The sequence below is a fragment of the Pseudophryne corroboree genome, chromosome 6, assembly GCF_028390025.1.
Source record: "Pseudophryne corroboree isolate aPseCor3 chromosome 6, aPseCor3.hap2, whole genome shotgun sequence".
Lineage (NCBI taxonomy): Eukaryota > Metazoa > Chordata > Amphibia > Anura > Myobatrachidae > Pseudophryne > Pseudophryne corroboree.
The window spans coordinates 427,885,270-427,905,227 of NC_086449.1; the positions used below are offsets into that span (position 1 = coordinate 427,885,270).

General features: G+C 47.3%; 1 protein-coding gene and 1 pseudogene across 6 annotated transcripts in view; one reads left to right on the forward strand and one right to left on the reverse strand.

Annotated features, from left to right (window-relative positions):
• KMT2E (lysine methyltransferase 2E (inactive)) overlaps positions 1–19,958 on the forward strand; it is a 445,960-nt gene that overhangs the window by 374,092 nt on the left and 51,910 nt on the right. The window lies entirely within an intron of this gene.
• Positions 1,645–1,763, reverse strand: LOC134939022 (5S ribosomal RNA; annotated as a pseudogene).

The window sequence follows — 19,958 nt, forward strand, 5'->3', positions numbered from 1 at the left end:
TCTCTCTCTGTCTCTCCAAAGGGCCTGGTGGGGGAACTGTCTTCAAATAGAGCATCCCCTGTGTGTGTGTGGTGTGTCGGTACGCGTGTGTCGACATGTCTGAGGTAAAAGGCTCCTCTAAGGAGGTGATAGAGCGGATATGTGTGTGGGAGGGTGTCTCCGTCGACAACGCCGACCCCTGTTTGGATATGTGTAAGTGCTGAGGTAAAATTATTGCACAAAAGGTTAGGGAACAGAAAGGAAATCTACCCTGGTCTGTCCCTATGTCACAGAGTCCTTCAGAGTCTCTCTATGTTCACTATCCAAAATAACAAAGTATCGACACGGAGTTTAACTCCACTGTTGACTACGATAATGCAAAGTTACAGCCAAGAGGGCTAAAAGATATTCAATATATGATTATTGGAATAAAAGATGATTTGCATATCACTGATGACTCATCTGTCCCTGACACGAGAGTACACATGTTAAGGGGAAGAATGCTGAGGTAAATTTCCCTCCTCTCATGAGGAAAAAGAGCGGGAATCTCCAGACAAGAGACGGCAGCTTCCCACAAGAGAATTCTCAGGCTGTATCCTTTCCCCACTAGGGCCAGGATGTGTTGAGAATCTTCCCCTTGGGTGTCCTGTTTGCACTAGCTATTCTCAGGGATCCTGCAGATAGTGTGCACATTCTAGTATACTACCCAGACCGGCGATTGTGTCGGCATGGGTTTATAGCGCTATGGCAGCATGGACAGGTACCTTATCAGCAGAGATTGAGACCCTAGTATGCATATAAATATTTTAAGATGCTGTCTTAAGTGATAGATATATAATTATAAAGCATGCCCAAAGGGACATGAGTATACTGGGTCCTAGAGACAAAAGCTATGTCGATTTCTGCGTGACGTGTCCTGTAGAATATACATTGGACAGATGATGCCGACTTAAGAGGCATATGGAAGGCTGAGGATTGTGTGGAGAAAGGTTCTCGGGCCTGGTCTCCACAGCTATAGCTGGTAATTCTGATATTTTGCCTTATATTCCTGCACAGCCTAGGAAAGCACGACATTATTAAATGCAGCTTTTCGAAAAAAGAAACAAGAAAGTCTGAGGTGCGTCCTTTCTTGCAATAGAAAATTGGGTTAAGGATGCCGCACAGGACTAGGTGATGTTGAATGAATAAATAATTTGTATGTGTTTCCAAGAAAACCGACAAACCGGAAAAACTTCCGGAATTTATCACCATCTACCGTTGAACAAAAAAAGTTCTTTTATAGGTAGAAAAAAGGGTGATTATCGATGGTGCTCCCATGGGTCTATTACATAGGTAATAAAGAGAGGAGAGAAAGAAAAAGTGACCCTTGTTGGGAGCACTCACTCTTGGAAACAATTGTGATTGAGATTATGCATAATGAGGTAGATATTAAAACGTAACCTTTAATTATTTTTAAATAAAATAAAAGTACACTCAAAATTGCTGTTTTAAGAATATGATTAAACAAAGTGAAACATTGGTTTGGAATTACGACTGTGAATATATAGGTGAAAACATATATATAAGGCAAAAAGACGGCGTTAGATTACGGCAAAACCAAAAATTGCCCGCCAGGTATTGATTTTTAAGGGTTAGTGCAATAGCCAGAGTATTGCCGTCAAGAAAAACCTACAACACCAGGTATTCCTTAGTGGTCAACCACCTAAGTACTGACCAGGCCCAACACCGTATTGCTTCCAAGATCGGACGAGATTGGGCATGTACGGTGTGGTATGGTAGTAGATTTAGGTTTGATGAGGCAAAAACCTGCAGCTGGTATGCAGCTGTTAAGTATACCATAAACCTGGTTGTTAGGATGGGCAAATGATCTCTTAAAAAAGAGACATGTGTTTGACCATCATTGCACCAAATTGTATTCCAAATGTGTAGGTATACGGAGGTTTAAATCATATGGTCAGTCGGTTTTGCCAAATGGAGCCGTCTGTATGTTGCATTTTTTGTGCTGTGCAACATCATTCAAAATAGATTTTTCACGTGTGATAGGGCAAGAATGGACCCTTATTATACTGATGACATGCCAACAAGATTAATGAGCATTGAATCACGAATATGTTTCAAATAATGTAATGTGATTAAAGCTGAAACTATAATGATCTAGATGAATCCACCATCCTCCCCCTCCACCTTCACAGAAAGTATAGGGCTGGGAATGGAAATGCACTAGAAAACATATTTGTCAGCTGAACAGACAGATTAGCAGAAGTGGATAGGTAGATAGGGAATATATTTCCAGAGACACAATCTCTGTTATCCACACTAAGGCTAACTAAATCATTAGAGCCTGAAATGCCACATGCTGTCTTTATAACAATCTTGTTGAGCTGTTATACTTTCAGTAAGGAAACAAATGGTCATGTATACACTGTGTGTCCACAATAAATAAATCAGAATTGTGACATGCCAAATATCATTTGTGCTAAAATAGCAAGTGTGTATACCTTGATTCTATGCCTGTATTTGAGACCTGTATAAAGAAACAGTGCTATTTATACAGGGATGAGGGAGTGACGACACCTGTACTGTAATTGCTACAGCTATAGAGAATAACAAATTGTTACTAATTATAATGTGTCAGCCACGAAGTGACACAAAAAGTGTCAAAGAATTAAACTATGTGTTGATAGCACCTAGAAAGCAGAAAAGCGTTTCATATGCAATGAATAATGCCTTAAGTAAGTGGCAAAAATTTGCCGAAAAAAGAGACCAATGCACATGCTGTTAAATTACATCTGTGCGTGGCTGGAGAGCGGGAGACGAGAAATGTGCAGGATATAAAAAATTATACTTATAGCCGCCTGGCGTCTGTGTCCTGCTTGCTGAGTGCCGCTGACAGCTCGGCTAGACGAGCTGTGTATCTCTGCGGCTCGCCTGGTCTCCTCTCCTGCCGGTCTGCTGGTCACGTGAGCGCGCTCACCGTGACCACGTCCATCTCCCCCAACGTACGTTTCACAGTTAGCTTGTTCACGGGTAGTGCGTCCTTTCTTGTCAGAGCCGGGGGCAGAGGAAAGAAGCTGTACAACACAGCTAGTCCCCAGGAACAGAAGTCCTCCCCGGCCTCTACAAAAATCCACCGCATGTCGCTGGGACTCCACAAGCGGAGCTAGGCCCGGTGGGGACACGCCTTCGTAAGTTCAGCCACAAGTGGGTACACTCCCTGTTAGATCCGTGGGCAATAGAAATTGTATCGCAGGGATACAGGCTGGACTGTGAGAAGATGCCCCCTCACCGAGGACCCGGCAGGTTACCCCCCAAGAGAGGGAGCCAGTGTTAACTGCAATTCGTAGATTGTATCTTCAACAGGTGGTGGTCAAGGGTCCCCTCCTTCAACAAGAGGGTGTTATTATTCGACCATGTTATAATCCCGAAACCAGACAGTTCGGTTAGACCCATATTGTATTAAAATCCCTGAACATATACCTGAAAAGGTTCAGGTTCAAGATGGAATCGCTAAGAGCGGTCATTGCAAGCCTGAAATGAATCGGGACATAAGGGATGCATACCTTCGTGTCCCCATTTATCCACCTCATCAGGCGTACCTCAGAATTGCGGTACGGGATTGTCATTACCAATTTCACCAAGGTAATGGCGGATATGATGGTGCTCCTGCGGAAGCAAGGTGTCACTATTATCACATACTTGGATGATCTCCTCATAAAAGCGAGATCAAGAGAGCAGTTGCTGGACAGCGTATCACCTTCTCTGGAAGTGAAACGGCAGCACGACTGGATTCTATATATTCCGAAGTCGCAGTTGGTTCCTACAGCTCATCTGCCTCGCCTAGGCATGATCCTAGACACAGACCAGAAGAGGGTTTATCTCCCGATAGAGAGAGCTCAGGAGCTCATGACACTGGTCGGGAATCCATTGAAAACCAAAACAGGTGTCAGTGCATCACTGCACTCGAGTCCTGGGAAGGATGATGGCATCATACGAGGCCATCCCCTTCGGCTGGTTCCATGCAAGGACAATGGAACTTACTGGACAAGTGGTCCGGATCACATCTTCAGATGCATCGGTTAATCACCCTATCCCCCAGGGCCAGGGTGTCTCTCCTGTGGTGGCTGCGGAGTGCTCACCTTCTCGAGGGCCGCAGATTCGGCATTCAGGACTGGGTCCTGGTGACCACGGATGCAAGCCTCCGAGGGTGGGGGGCAGTTACACAGTGAAGAAAATTCCAAGGTTTGTGGTCAAGCCAACAGACTTGCCTTCACATTAATATCCTGGAACTAAGGGCCATATACAACGCCCTAAGTCAAGCGGAGATCCTGCTTCGCGACCAACCGGTTCTGATCCAGTCAGACCGCAGGGGCTCATGTAAACCGCCAGGGCGGCACAAGGAGCAGGGTGGCGAGGGTAGAAGCCACCAGAATTCTTCGCTGGGCGGAGAATCAAGTAAGCGCACTGTCAGCAGTGTTCATTCCGGGAGTGGACACGACCTCCACCCGGGAAAGTGGTGACTTCATCAGGAAGTCTTCACGCAGTTTTGCAAATTGATGGAAACTGCCTCAGGTGGACTACATGGCGTCCCACCTCAATAAAAAGATAAAAAAGCTTTTACGCTTGGTCAAGGGACTCTCAGGCGATAGCTGTGGTCGCACTAGTAACTATATATTCCCTCCTCTTCCTCTCAGACCCAAGGGCTGAGAATTGTAATAAACGGAGGAGTGTGAACAATATTCTTTGCTCCGGATTGGCCAAGAAGGACTCGGTACCCGGAACTGCAAGGAATGCTCTCAGAGGACCCATGGCCTCTGCCTCTCGGTCAGGACATGTTGCAACAGGGACCCTGTCTGATCCAAGACTTACCGCGGCTGCGTTGGACGGCATGGCGGTTGAACGCCGGATCCTAGCGGAAAAGGGCATTCCGGATGCAGTTATTCCTACGCTGATAAAGGCTAGGAAAGATGTGACAGCAAGACTTTTTCACTGTATATGGCGAAAATAGGTTGCTTGGTGTGTGGCCGGGAAGGCCCTACAGAGGAATTCCAGGGGGGTCGATTCCTGCACTTCCTACAGTCAGGAGTGACTATGGGCCTAAAATTAGGATCCATAAAGGCCAAGATTTCGGCCCTATCCCTTTTTCTCTCAAAAAGAACTGGCTTCACTGCCTGAAGTTCGGACGTTGTTACAGGGGTGTTGCATATTCAGCCCCTTTTGTGCCTCCAGTGGCACCTTGGGATCTTAACGTGTGTTGGATTCCTAAAATACCACTGGTTTGAGCCACTTAAGACCGTGGAGCTAAAATATCTCACGTGGAAAGTGGTCATGCTTTTGGCCTTAGCTTGGACTAGGCGTGTGTCAGAATTGGTGGCTTTGTCATGTAAAAGCCCATATCTGATCTTCCATATGGAAAGGGCAGAATGGAGGACTCGTCCCCAATTTCTCCCTAAGGTGGTATCATCGTTTAATTTGAACCAACCTATTGTGGTGCCTGCGGCTACTAGGGACTTGGAGGATTCCAAGTTGCTGGACGTAGTCTGGGCCCTGAAACTTTATGTTTCCAGGACGGCTAGAGTCAGAAAAACTGACTCGCTATTTATCCTGCATGCACCCAACAAGCTGGGTGCTCCTGCTTAAAAGCAGACTATTGCTCGCTGGATCTGTAGCACGATTCAGCTTGCACATTCTGCGGCTGGACTGCCGCATCCTAAATTAGTAAAAGCCCATTCCACGAGGAAGGTGGGCTCTTCTTGGGCGGCTGCCCGAGGGGTCTCGGCTTTACAACTTTGCCGAGCTGCTACTTGGTCGGGTTCAAACACTTTTGCAAAATTCTACAAGTTTGATACCCTGGCTGAGGAGGACCTTGAGTTTGCTCATTCGGTGCTGCAGAGTCATCCGCACTCTCCCGCCCGTTTGGGAGCTTTGGTATAATCCCCATGGTCCTTACGGGAGTACCCAGCATCCACTAGGACGTCAGAGAAAATAAGAATTTACTCACCGGTAATTCTATTTCTCGTAGTCCGTAGTGGATGCTGGGAGCCCGTCCCAAGTGCGGACTCTCTGCAATACATGTATATAGTTATTGCTTAACTAAAGGGTTATTGTATGAGCCATCTGTTGAGAGAGGCTCAGTTATTGTTCATACTGTTAACTGGGTATAGTTATCACGAGTTGTACGGTGTGATTGGTGTGGCTGGTATGAGTCTTACTCTGGATTCCAAATCCTTTCCTAGTAATGTCAGCTCTTCCGGGCACAGTTTCCCTAACTGAGGTCTGGAGGAGGGGCATAGAGGGAGGAGCCAGTGCACACCAGATATAGTACCTAATCTTTCTTTTAAGAGTGCCCAGTTTCCTGCGGAGCCCGTCTATACCCCATGGTCCTTACGGAGTACCCAGCATCCACTACGGACTACGAGAAATAGAATTACCGGTGAGTAAATTCTTATTTTTCCCTTTATTTTTTTGAGCAGTGTATGTATGTGTATATGTATGTATGTGTGTGTGTGTGTGTATGTATGTATATATATATATATATATATATATATATATATATATATATATATATATATATATATATAATATGTGTGTTTGTGTAGATGGATATATAGATATACTTGCACACCTCCTCTTATCCTATTAAAAACGCCATTATATCTCTAACAAACACCAACCACATTTCTAAAGATATAAAGCAAAGCACTGATTTAATTACCAAATGAAGTTAAAACATTTACTGAAACTGAATTATATATATAGTCAGCATACAACCAGACATGTAATTGGTAAATAGTATCAACCTTGGCATTCTTATTCAAGCTGTACTTTGTAACAATCTATATTTGGTGCTGAGAGCAGAGTTACAGGAGATTAAAAGCAGTGAAATGTAATTTTTTTTTTATCACTCTTGATACAATGTCAAAGAAGCTGTGGCTTATCTCTGCAAGGCTTCTTTCAGCCAGTGTCTTGGCCTCAGCAGTGGACCCCTGGCTTTGAAATTGGCAGGTCGATGCAGAATCCAAGATAGTTTCAGAATCTTTCTTTGGATGGCAAGGTACTCTTTGGCACTTAATTGGACAAATTTACTGCATCTGCAACAACCTCTAAGACTGCTTTCCTAGCGTCCTCAACCACTAAGCCTAAAGTTCCTCCCTTTTCGGTCCAAAGCTTGACCCAGGTTTCAGCCCTCCTCTCCTGGTCAGTGCTCCACTTCCAGAAGTGGAAAGTCAAAAGAAAGACTTGGACAGATCGCAAACTGACCCCCAAGCCCACTGAAAAATGACCCATATGACGGGTTAAACTCTCACCTAAGTGTCTCCAATGTGGGAGGCAGTTTACATTTACTCTACAAGGATGACGAAAAACGTGTCAGATTCTTGGGTCAGGAACACTGTAGAAAGAGGCTAAGTCTTATACTTTTTTTACTAGAGTAAAACTGACTGGTCGAGGCAGGGAATAAGGGAGGAGGTGCCTTAGCTGCTCTGAAAGTTAACTGCTTAGTGCTCAAACTTATCCATCACCAGCTATGGCCCCCGTGGTTTTCCAGTGCCCCACATGCTGTCAGAGAAACATATGTATCCGGTAAGAACCAATATCTTTTTTTCAGTGTGGGCTTTCCTTATTAGTATAGCATACAGGTAGTTGATTTTGAAAAGGTAAACAACAGTATTTTTCTTTCCATTTTGCTAAATGGTTATGGTGTCCTTATTGGTTTGTAGGGCCATTCACGACCATATTGGGTTTCAGAACTGTGTTTAAAATATTTTATGGAGCTATCGAAAACTAACTGAACCTACCAGTTTGTAGACTCTCCAGTATTCTGCTACCTGCCAATTCATTGCCTTTGTACACTTTGTAGGAACAAGACTTTTTTTTTTTTTTTTTTACAATACATGTTGTCTATTCAGAGCCTGTTCACAGGTACTCCCTGAAGCTGTGCTGGATAGATTGTATACATTTATGTGAGTACTGAAACAGCACTGTGCTTATTTTCTCTAGCATCCGTAAGGTATATTGGGGACACATTAGTACAATGGGTATAGACGGGGTCCAAAGGAGCCAGTGTACTTTAAATTTCTTCCACTGGGTGTGTTGGCTCCTCCCCTCTATGCCCCCTCCCACAGGCAGTTTAGAAAAAAGTGCCCTCAGGAGAGGATGCACACTCTGGAGCTCCAGATTGAGTCCGTTTCTTTTAAAACGTTATTATTTTCGGTAAGCTGTTTAGGCAACAGCATACCTGCGCTGTGGGGGTTGGGGGTGGGGTCACCGGCCTTGTAAGGTGCAGAGCTGCTTCCCCGCTGCAGGACCACCGTCCTGAGGGACTGTTTGTACGCAGTCACAGCATGCCGCACACCTCTAGTGCTGCCTGAAGGTGATCGTCGGTGGTGAGTACAAACCGGGGATCCCGCTAGGGAGGTCCCCCGGTTCATGATGCGGCAAAAGCGCGGGTGGGGCATACGGGTCCCTCCTGGGGGGGGGGGTTTCGCTGCAGCCCCTGCGTGACACTGGCTGACATTTGCTGTACTTAACATTTATGTGACACTACAGCGCATTTAGGAGACATAGCCAGTATAAATAGGTACAGTAGCTCCGGTGCCATTACGGGGGGGCGGAGCTATATCAGAGCGGGCTCAGCGGCATTTTGGCGCCTTCCTCTGCATAAGCAGCTGCCTCACACAGCTCCTCCAGTGTGTCACACGCTGGATCACTGGTACAGGGTGTTTGAGTAGGGGGAGAACCGCTATTTGTGCACCATATTCCTCTAGGGGAATCCTAGTTATTAACAGTTTAACTGATATATCTATATTAAAAAAAATGCTGACAGCCTCATTGGGGCTCTGCAGCGTTAGTGTGCTAGTGTCCTCTATAACTCCTTGTCTCCTCTCACGTGCAATAGGGCAGGCTTGTTTGTAACTCAGTCTGTGTTGTATGTGTTATTGTGTGTTACTCCATAATGGTATAACAAAAATTATGCAGTGTCTGTATTGCCAGATTCTCCCCTCCCTCGTCTGGCTCTTTATCATGTGAGCAGTGTAGTCAGCCATCACAAAATGCTGATAACGTGGGGGAGAGTCACGAGCCCTCCTGGCTGGGGGCTATCACAAATATGATGTCTGATGTCATCTCAATTAGCTGCTAATGCCAATAAAACACAAGAACTGCAATAAGTAGTAGCAAGTCTGGCTTCCAGGGGTGATGCCCCCATCCCCCCCATCTACTACAGGTTCTCATAAACGTGTTTTACCTGCACTCCTATCAGATACTGATGATGATATACAGGATGATGTGAACCCCATAAGTGGTGACTCCATGCATGCACAGGGTATTGAGCCCCTCATTTTGGCTATAAGATGTGCTAATGCTCCCCCTGGAGGACGCTACAAATCGGCAGTCATTTTTCCTCTTACAGTCGCTTTTCCTGATTCCAAGGAATTAGATGATTTGTTTAAATTAGCCTGGAAAACTCCTGATAAAAAATATCAGGTGTCAAAACGATTTTTGCATACCTCTCCCTTTGCCCCTGAAGGCAGAAAGTTCTGGGAAGAATCTCCAGCTGTAGAGGTCTGTCTCTCGCCTTTCCAAAAAGGCGTTACTCCCTACCCCAGGATCCTTTACGGTAAAGGATCCGGGGGATAGAAAAATTGAGGCCACACTGAAATCTATCTACACTGCTGCAGGTGTATTTCAAAGACCAGTCATTGCAGGTTGCTGGATGACGCATACAATTCATTCCTGGGCTACTCAAATTCAGGAGGATATGACCCTGATTACTACTGTTACTTTCCTAAAACACATTCAGTACACGGCTAGAGTTCTCTGTGACTCCCTAAAAGAGATTGGCAATATAAATGCTAGGACCACTGCTATGGCTGTATCTGCATGCAGAGCCATATGGTTGCGTCAGTGGACTGCAGACGCTGATTCCAAACGAAATGTGGAATCTCTTCCCTTTACAGGTGAATGGCTCTTCAGAGGGAATTGGACACATGGATTTCCAAGGTTACTGCTGGAAAATCCACGTTTCTTCCCTCTGGGGCTCCGCCTGCTAGAAGTACCTACCCAGGACTGTCTGCCCAGTCCTTTCCGTCCACCAGATTTCGAGCTAGGGCCAGGGGTGCCTCCAACGCAACTAGAGGCAACAGAGGTAAGCCTAAGAAACCAGCCATTGCCGGCTCTCCGGAACAGAGCACCAGTTCGGCTTCTGCAAAACATTCAGCATGACGGTGCCAACCCACCCCAAGAGGATCTCGTGGTGGGAGCTCGGTTACGTCGTTTCAGCCATATCTGGGAAGGTTCCTGCCAGGATACCTGGGTAAGGGACCTAATCTCTCAGGGTTACAAGCTGGAGTTCGACGGTGCTCCTCCCCAACGATTTTTCAAATCAAGCTTACCAGCTTTGGAAAATATGCGTGTAAATCTGCTACTGGCCATCACAAAGTTGGTCCATTCTCTGGTCATTGTTCCAGTGCCCCTGCATCAACTAGGACAAGGTTACTACTCCAGCCTATTCGTAGTACCAAAACCAGATGTGTCTGTGAAGACCCATTTTGAATTTGAAGTCCTTGAATCCTTACCTGAAGTTTTTCAAATTCAAGATGGAATCTTTGAGAGCAGTGATCGCAGGAGTTCCTAGTCTGTCTAGATATCTAGGATGCCTACCTCCATATCCCAATTTGGCCTCCTCATCAGGCCTATCTGAGGTTTTTCTCCTGAACGATCACTACCAGTTCCTGGTGTTACCCTTCGACATGTCTACAGCTCCAAGGGTGTTCACGAAGGTGATGGCGTAAATGATGTTTCAACTCAGAGTCCAGGGGGTCAATATAGTCCCTTACCTGGACGATCTCCTGATAAAAGCGAGTTCCCGGTAGCTTCTACTGCTCCATATAGATTGCACTATCCAAATTCTGTCTCACCAAGGGTGAGTCCCACCTGGAACAGTTTCAGCGGCTCCTGTTTCTGGGTGTGCTTCTAGATACTGTAGCACAGAGAGTGTTCCTCCCAGTGGTAAAAATGAGAACACTCCAGGAAATGGTTTGCATGGTCCTCAGACCTGCTCGAGTGTCGATTCATCTTTGCATAAAATTATTGGGAAAGATGGTGGCATCGTACGAGGCAATACAGTATGGATGGTTCCATGCCAGAACATTCCAATTGGACATCCTGAACAAGTGGTCCGGTTTCCATCTCCATATTGCACCGGATGATTCAGCTGTAACCACAGTCCAGGATTTCTCTCCTGTGGTGGCTACAGTCTCCCAATCTCCTGAAAGGTCGACGCTTCGGGATTCAGGATTGGGACCTCCTCACGACTTATGCGAGTCTATGAGGATGGGGAGCTGTCACCCAGGGGGCGCTGTTCTAGGGCAGGTTGTCTGCCCAGGAGGCCCTACTTCCGATCAACATCCTGGAACTTCAGTCTATCTTCAATGCTCTGATTCAGGCCTCTCCTCTGCTCAGGAATCCGGCAATCCAGGCTCAGTCGGACAACGACACGGCTGTGGCGTACATCAGTCGACAAGGTGGGACAAAAAGCAGGGCCTACATGTGAGAAGTGTCAAGGATACTCCTCTGGGCGAAAAGAAATGCAAGAGCACTGTCCGCAATCTTCATTCCGGGAGTGGACAACTGGAAAGCGGACTTCCTGAGTCACCACGATCTCCACCCGGGGGAGTGGGGTCTACACCCTCAGGTGTTTCAACAGATCATCGACAGATGGGGATGCCCACAGATCGACATGATGGCGCCTCAACAAGAAGTTTTGTTGCTATTGCTTGCGAACCAGAGACCCTGGGGCGGGCGCAATGGATGCACTGACATCACCTTCGCCTTACCAGCTGGTCTACCTATTTCCTCCAATTCCGTTGATCCCAAAGGTGCTCAAGAGGATCAGGCATCAAGGAGTGCAAGCAATCTCGATTGCCCCGGATTGGCCCCGAAGAGTGTGGTACGCGGCTCTTCTTGACATGTCCATAGAAGACCCTTGGCCTCTGCCATTTAGAAGGGATCTTCTTCAGCAAGTACCATTCGTCTACCTGGACTTACGGCGGCTTCGTTTGACGGCATGGAAGTTGAGCGGAACATCCTAGCTCACAAAGGGCTTTCCAAAAAGGTCGTTGCCACTATGGTGCAAGCCAGAAAACCTGTGACATCAAAACACTATCATATCTGGCGGAGATATGTCTCCTGGTGCGAGGAATGCACATATCCATCTGCAGACTTTCAATTGGGAAGACTCCTTCGTTTCCTGCAGGCTGGAGTGGATAAAGGCTTACGTCTGGGATCCATTAAGGTCCAGATTTCAAGAAGCTCTTTTCGTCATCTTCCAGAAGAAGTTGGTTCTATTGCCAGATGTTCAGACCTTCTTGCAAGGGGTGCTTCACATACAACCTCCGTTTGTGCCGCCTACGGTACCTTGGGATTTGGATGTGGGGTTACGTTTTCTGCAGTACTCCTGGTTTGAACCTCTGACGGTGGAAGACAAGTACCTCACGTGGAAGACTATGATGTTACTGGCCTTGGCTTCTGCTAGACGTGTCTCGGAATTGGGGGCCTTATCGTGTAAAAGTCCATACTTGGTCTTTTATGAGAACAGAGCAGAGCTCAGAACTAGACTACAGTTCCTGCTGAAGGTGGTCTCCGCGTTTCACTTGAATAAACCTACTGTGAATGCCTCCGGAGGCATTGGATGCAGTTAGAGCCTTGAAAATCTATGTCAAGAAAACGGCTCGGATCAGAAAGACGGATTCCTTGTTTGTGCTTTATGATGCACAGAAGAAGGGTTGCCCTGCTTCAAAGCAGTCCATTGGGCTTACTATTCAATAGGCCTATGTGTCGGCAGCCTTACCTGTTCCTAAGTCTCTGAAGGCCCACTCTACAAGATCGGTGGGGTCTTCCTGGGCGGCTGCCCGTGGAGTCTCGGCCTTGCAACTATGCCGAGCTGCTACCTGGTTGGGGAAGAACACCTTTGTGAAGTTCTACAAATTTGATACCCTGGCCAAAGAGGATACCCAGTTTGGGCAGGCGGTGCTGCAGATGTCTCCGCACATTCCCACCTGTTCTGGAAGCTTAGGAACATCTCCATTGTACTAATGTGTGCCCAATATCCCTTATGGGTGCTAAAGAAAATAGGATTTTAATACCTACCAGTAAATCTTTTTCTCATAGTCCATAAGGGATATTGGCGCCTGCCTCTGTGGGGTGTAGTACGGCTGACCGCCGGTCAGCTTTCCAACGCCCGGATCCCGGCAGCATACCGACGCCGGGATCCCGGCGGGGAGGGGCGAGTGCTGCAAGCCCCTTGCGGGCTCGCTGCGCTCGCCACGCTGCGGGCTCGGTGGCGACCTGCGGTCGCCACGGGTTCTATTCCCACTCTATGGGTGTCGTGGACACCCACGAGTGGAAATAGTCCCTGTTGATCGGCATGCCGACCATCGGGACAGTGACCCGTCGGGCTGGTGGAGGAGGTCATGTGACTGTCGGTCAGCTGACCGGCGGTCACATGAATACCACCCGCCTCTGTGTGGTAACTTTTTGCAGATGTATTAAGCATGGAGAAGTGATAAAGCAGTGATAAGTGGAAGGTGATAACGCACCAGCCAATCGGCTCCTAACTGTCAATTTACATATTGGAGCTGATTGGCTGGTGCGTTATCATCTTGCACTTATCACTGCTTTATCACTTCTCCAGGCTTAATACATCTGCCCATCAGTTCTGTGTTACCTGTTCAGCTGTTGCTGTTATGTTGCCAGCCGTTGCTGGCCTGGTTATGTTATGGTGTGCTGATGTGTAAAGCTCACCACACTTGTTATGTTCCTTCTCTCAAGTATGTCATTTCTCCTGTTCTCCTGTTTTACCTGTAACTGCCTGTAGTAGGGAGCATAGAGGGGAGGAGCCAGCACACCCAGTGGAAGAAATTTAAAGTGCACTGGCTCCTTTGGACCCCGTCTATACCCATCCTACTAATGTATCCCCAATATCCCTTATGGACTACGAGAAAAGGATTTACCGGTAGGTATTAAAATCCTATTTTTTTCAATACCTTTGTTCTGGCGACTCAAACCCTGTACAGGGCATGCGGTTAACATACCATCCATCGGGATACCGGCTGTCTCCGTACCGATACCAGGATCCCGACGCGGGTACTATACCACCGCCGGAATACCGGCGATGTAGGTGATTCCCCCTCTGTTGGTGTCCACGATGCCGGTATACTCACATTTGGCATCCCAGCTGACTGGATCACATACCGATCCCCGTGTACAGACCTCTTAGCACAAACTGTAGTGGTCTCTGATAGTTATTTGGCATTGGTAAAATACAGGTGCTATATGGAAATGGTTGGTTGTGGCAGGTCTCAAAAGCAATGATGTGTCTTCTGTGTAATGTCTAACTGGTTAAATCATACTACTAAAATGTTAATTAAAATGTAATTTGACGAACACCTTTTAAGGGATTTCGGTTCATTTTAATGGAACTTTCTTGTCAAAGGAGCCGTGCTGCTCCTTTTTACAAAGTTTAAAATTCTTGATTTTGTCCGTCCATAAATGCACGTGGTATTGTGGTCCATTTGCTGTCCCTTCCACTCAGGATCCATTTTGACTTGTATTAGGTGTTTGCATTGCGGTTTTCACAAATCATTTCACTATCAGTAGAGTTCCGTTAAAATTTTAGTTTGGTTAATTTTGGGTATGTGGGGAAAAATAGGTATGCTTTTATACCTGCATTCAAATTGGCTAGTTCGGTGCCTTGAATACAGGTTGAGTATCCCATATCCAAATATCCGAAATACGGAATATTCCGAAATACGGACTTTTCTCTGACGTCCTAGTGGATGCTGGGAACTCCGTAAGGACCATGGGGAATAGCGGCTCCGCATGAGACTGGGCACAAAAGTAAAAGCTTTCTGACTAGCTGGTGTGCACTGGCTCCTCCCCCTATGACCCTCCTCCAAGCCTCAGTTAGATTTTTGTGCCCGGCCGAGAAGGGTGCATGCTAGGTAGCTCTCCAGAGCTGCTTAGAGTAAAAGTTTTAAATAGGTTTTTTTATTTTCAGTGAGACCTGCTGGCAACAGGCTCACTGCATCGTGGGACTAAGGGGAGAAGAAGCGAACTCACCTGCATGCAGAGTGGATTGGGCTTCTTGGCTACTGGACATTAGCTCCAGAGGGACGATCACAGGTTCAGCCTGGATGGGTCCCGGAGCCGCGCCGCCGGCCCCCTTACAGAGCCAGAAGAGCGAAGAGGTCCGGAAAAATCGGCGGCAGAAGACGTTCCTGTCTTCAATAAGGTAGCGCACAGCACTGCAGCTGTGCGCCATTGCTCTCAGCACACTTCACATTCCGGTCACTGAGGGTGCAGGGCGCTGGGGGGGAGCGCCCTGAGACGCAATAAAACATGTTTTCTCTATCGTCCTAAGTGGATGCTGGGGTTCCTGAAAGGACCATGGGGAATAGCGGCTCCGCAGGAGACAGGGCACAAAAAAGTAAAGCTTTTACCAGATCAGGTGGTGTGCACTGGCTCCTCCCCCTATGACCCTCCTCCAGACTCCAGTTAGATTTTGTGCCCGAACGAGAAGGGTGCAATCTAGGTGGCTCTCCTAAAGAGCTGCTTAGAGAAAGTTTAGCTTAGGTTTTTTACTTTACAGTGAGTCCTGCTGGCAACAGGATCACTGCAACGAGGGACTTAGGGGAGAAGTAGTGAACTCACCTGCGTGCAGAGTGGATTTGCTGCTTGGCTACTGGACACTAGCTCCAGAGGGACGATCACAGGTACAGCCTGGATGGTCACCGGAGCCGCGCCGCCGGCCCCCTTGCAGACGCTGAAGAGAGAAGAGGTCCAAAATCGGCGGCTGAAGACTCCTGAGTCTTCATAAAGGTAGCGCACAGCACTGCAGCTGTGCGCCATTTTCCTCTCAGCACACTTCACACAACAGTCACTGAGGGTGCAGAGCGCTGGGGGGGGCGCTCTGAGAGGCAAATAAAAACCTTATTAGAGGCAAAAAATACCTCACATATAGCCCACAGAGGCTATATGGAGATATTTAACCCCTGCCTAACTTCAAAAATAGCGGGAGACGAGCCCGCCGAAAAAGGGGCGGGGCCTATCTCCTCAGCACACAGCGCCATTTTCTCTCACAGAAAAGCTGGAGAGAAGGCTCCCAGGCTCTCCCCTGCACTGCACTACAGAAACAGGGTTAAAACAGAGAGGGGGGGCACTGATTTTGGCGATATTGTATATATATAAAAGATGCTATAAGGGAGAAACACTTATATAAGGTTGTCCCTATATAATTATAGCGTTTTTGGTGTGTGCTGGCAGACTCTCCCTCTGTCTCCCCAAAGGGCTAGTGGGTCCTGTCCTCTGTCAGAGCATTCCCGGTGTGTGTGCTATGTGTCGGTACGTGTGTGTCGACATGTATGAGGACGATGTTGGTGAGGAGGCGGAGAAATTGCCTGTAATGGTGATGTCACTCTCTAGGGAGTCGACACCGGAATGGATGGCTTATTTAGAGAATTACGTGAGAATGTCAACACGCTGCAAGGTCGGTTGACGACATGAGACGGCCGACAATCTATTAGGACCGGTCCAGGCGTCTCAGAAACACCGTCAGGGGTTTTAAAAACGCCCATTTACCTCAGTCGGTCGACACAGACACAGACACGGACACTGAATACAGTGTCGACGGTGAATAAACAAACGTATTTCTCATTAGGGCCACACGTTAAGGGCAATGAAGGAGGTGTTACGTGTTTCTGATACTACAAGTACCACAAGAAAGGGTATTATGTGGGAGTGAAAAAACTACCTGTAGTTTTTCCTGAATCAGATAAAATAAAATGAAGTGTGTGAGGATGCGTAGGGTTACCCCGATAGCAAATATTGGCGTTATACCCTTTCCCGCCAGAAATTAGGGTACGTTGGGAAACACCCCTTAGGGTGATAAGGCGCTCACACGCTTATCAAGTGGCGTTACCGTCTCCAGATACGGCCGCCCTCAAGGAGCCAGCTGATAGGAAGCTGGAAAAATATCCTAAAAAGTATATACACACATACGGTGGTTATACTGCGACCAGCGATCGCCATCAGCCTGGAGATGCAGTGCTGGGTTGGCTTGGTCGGATTCCCTGACTGAAAATATTTTATTCATGTAGAGCATTTAATAGGATGCATTCTATATATATGTATGTGAGATGCACAGAGGGATATTTGCTCTCTGGCATCAAGATAAGTGCGTTGTCCATATCTCCCAGAAGATGTCAGGGACACGACAGTGGTCAGGTGATACAGATCCCATACGGCAGATGGAAGTATTGCTGTATAAAGGGAAGGAGTTATTTGGGGGTCGGTCCATCGGACCTGGGGACCACAGCAACAGCTGGGAAATCCAACCTTTTTTACCCCAAGTTACATCTCAGCTAAAAAAGACACCGTCTTTTCAGCCTCAATCTTTCCTTTCCCATGAGGGCATGCAGGCAAAAGGCCAGTCATATCTGCCCAGACATAGAGGTAAGGGAAGTAGACTGCAGCAGGCAGCCCTTTCCCAGGAAAAGAAGCCCTCCACCGCGTCTGCCAAGTCCTCAGCATGACGCTGGGGCCGTGCAAGCGGACTCAAGGTGGGGGGGTAGTCTCAAGAGTCTCAGGGCGCAGTGGGATCACTCGCAAGTTGACCCCTAGATCGTACGAGTATTATCCCAGGGGTAAAGATTGGAGAGTCGAGACATCTTCTCCTCGCAGGTTCCTGAAGTCTGCTTTACCAACGGCTCCCTCCGACAGGGAGGCAGCATTGGAAACAATTCACAAGCTGTATATCCAGCAGGTGATAATCAAAGTACCCCTCCTACGACAAGGAAAAGGGTATTATTTTTCCACACTATATGGTGGTACTGAAGCCAGACGGCTTGGTGACACATAGTCTAAATCTAAAATGTTTTGAACACTTACATAAAAGGTTCAAATCGAGATAAAGTCACTCAGAGCAGTGATAGCGAACCGGAAAAAAGGGGACTATATGGTGTCCCTGGACATCAAGGATTACCTCCATGTCCAAATTTTGTCCTTCTCATCAAGGGTACCTCTGGTTCGTGGTACAGAACTGTCAATATCAGTTTCAGACGATGCCGTTTGAATTATCCACGGCACCCCGGGCCTTTTTACCAAGGTAATGGCCGAAAAGATGTTTCTTCAAAGAAAAAAGGCATCTAAATTATCCCTTACTTGCACGACCTAAAAAGGGCAAGTTCCAGAGAACAGTTGGAGGTCGGAAGAGCACTATCTAAAGTAGTTCTTCGACGGCACGACTGGATTCTAAATATTCCAAGAATCGCAGCTGTTTTCCGACGATACGTCTGCTGTTCCTAGGGATGATTCTGGACACGGTTCAGAAAAAGGTTTTTCTTCCCGAGGAAAAAGCCAAGGAGTTATCCGACCTGTCAGGAACCTCCTAAAACCAGGAAAGGTGTCTGTACATCAATGCACAAGAGTCCTGGGAAAAATGGTGGCTTTTTACGAAGCAATTCCATTCGGCAGATTCCATGCAAGAATTTTCCAAAGGGATCTGTTGGACAAATGGTCAGGGTCGCATCCTCAGATGCACCTGCGAATAACCCTGTCGCCAAGGACAAGGGTATATCTTCTGTGGTGGTTGCAAAAGGCTCATCTATTGGAGGGCCGCTGATTCGGCATACAGGATTTGATCCTGGTGACCACGGACGCCAGCCTGAGAGGCTGGGGAGCAGTCACACAAGGAAGAAACTTCCAGGGGGTATGGACGAACCTGGAAAAGTCTCTTCACATAAACATTCTGGTACTAAGAGCAATCTAAAATGCTCTAAGCCAGGCGGAACCACTCCTGCAAGGAAAACCGGTGTTGATTCAGTCGGACAACATCACGGCGGTCGCCCATGTAAACAGACAGGGCGGCACAAGAAGCAGGAGTGCAATGGCAGAAGCTGCCAAGATTCTTCGCTGGGCGGAAAATCACGTAATAGCACTGTCAGCAGTGTTCTTCCCGGGCGTGGACAACTGGGAAGCAGACTTCCTCAGCAGACACGATATTCACCCGGGAGAGTGGGGTCTTCATCCAGAAGTCTTCCACATGCTAATAAACTGTTGGGAAAGACCAATGGTAGACATGATGGCGTCTTGCCTCAACAAGAAACTGGACAAGTATTGCGCCAGGTCAAGAGATCCACAGGCAATAGCTGTGGACGCACTGGTAACACCTTGGGTGTACAAATCAGTATATGTGTTTCCTCCTCTGCCTCTCATACCAAAGGTATTGAAGATTATACGGTGAAGAGGAGTAAGAACAATACTAGTGGCTCCGGATTGGCCAAGAAGGACTTGGTACCCGGAACTTCAAGAGTTGGTCACGGACGACCCGTGCCCTCTACTTCTGAGAAGGGACCTGCTACAACAGGGTCCCTGTCTCTTTCAAGACTTACCGCGGCTGCGTTTGACGGCATGGCGGTTGAACGCCAGATCCTAAAAGGGAAAGGCATTCCAGAAGAAGTCATTCCTACCTTGATTAAGGCAAGGAAGGAAGTCACCGCGAAACATTATCACCGCATTTGGCGAAAATATGTCGCGTGGTGCGAGGATCGGAGTGTTCCGACGGAGGAATTTCAACTGGGTCGTTTCCTACATTTCCTACAATCAGGATTGTCTATGGGTCTCAAATTGAGATCTATTAAGGTTCAAATTTCGGCCCTGTCAATATTCTTCCAAAAAGAATTGGCCTCAGTTCCTGAGGTACAGACTTTTGTTAAAGGAGTACTGCATATACAGCCTCCTGTGTTGCCTCCGGTGGCACCGTGGGATCTAAATGTAGTTTTAGATTTCCTCAAATCCCATTGGTTTGAACCATTGAAAAAGGTGGATTTTAAATATCTCACATGGAAAGTGACTATGTTACTGGCCCTGGCTTCCGCCAGGAGAGTATCTGAATTGGCGGCTTTATCTTATAAAAGCCCTTATCTAAT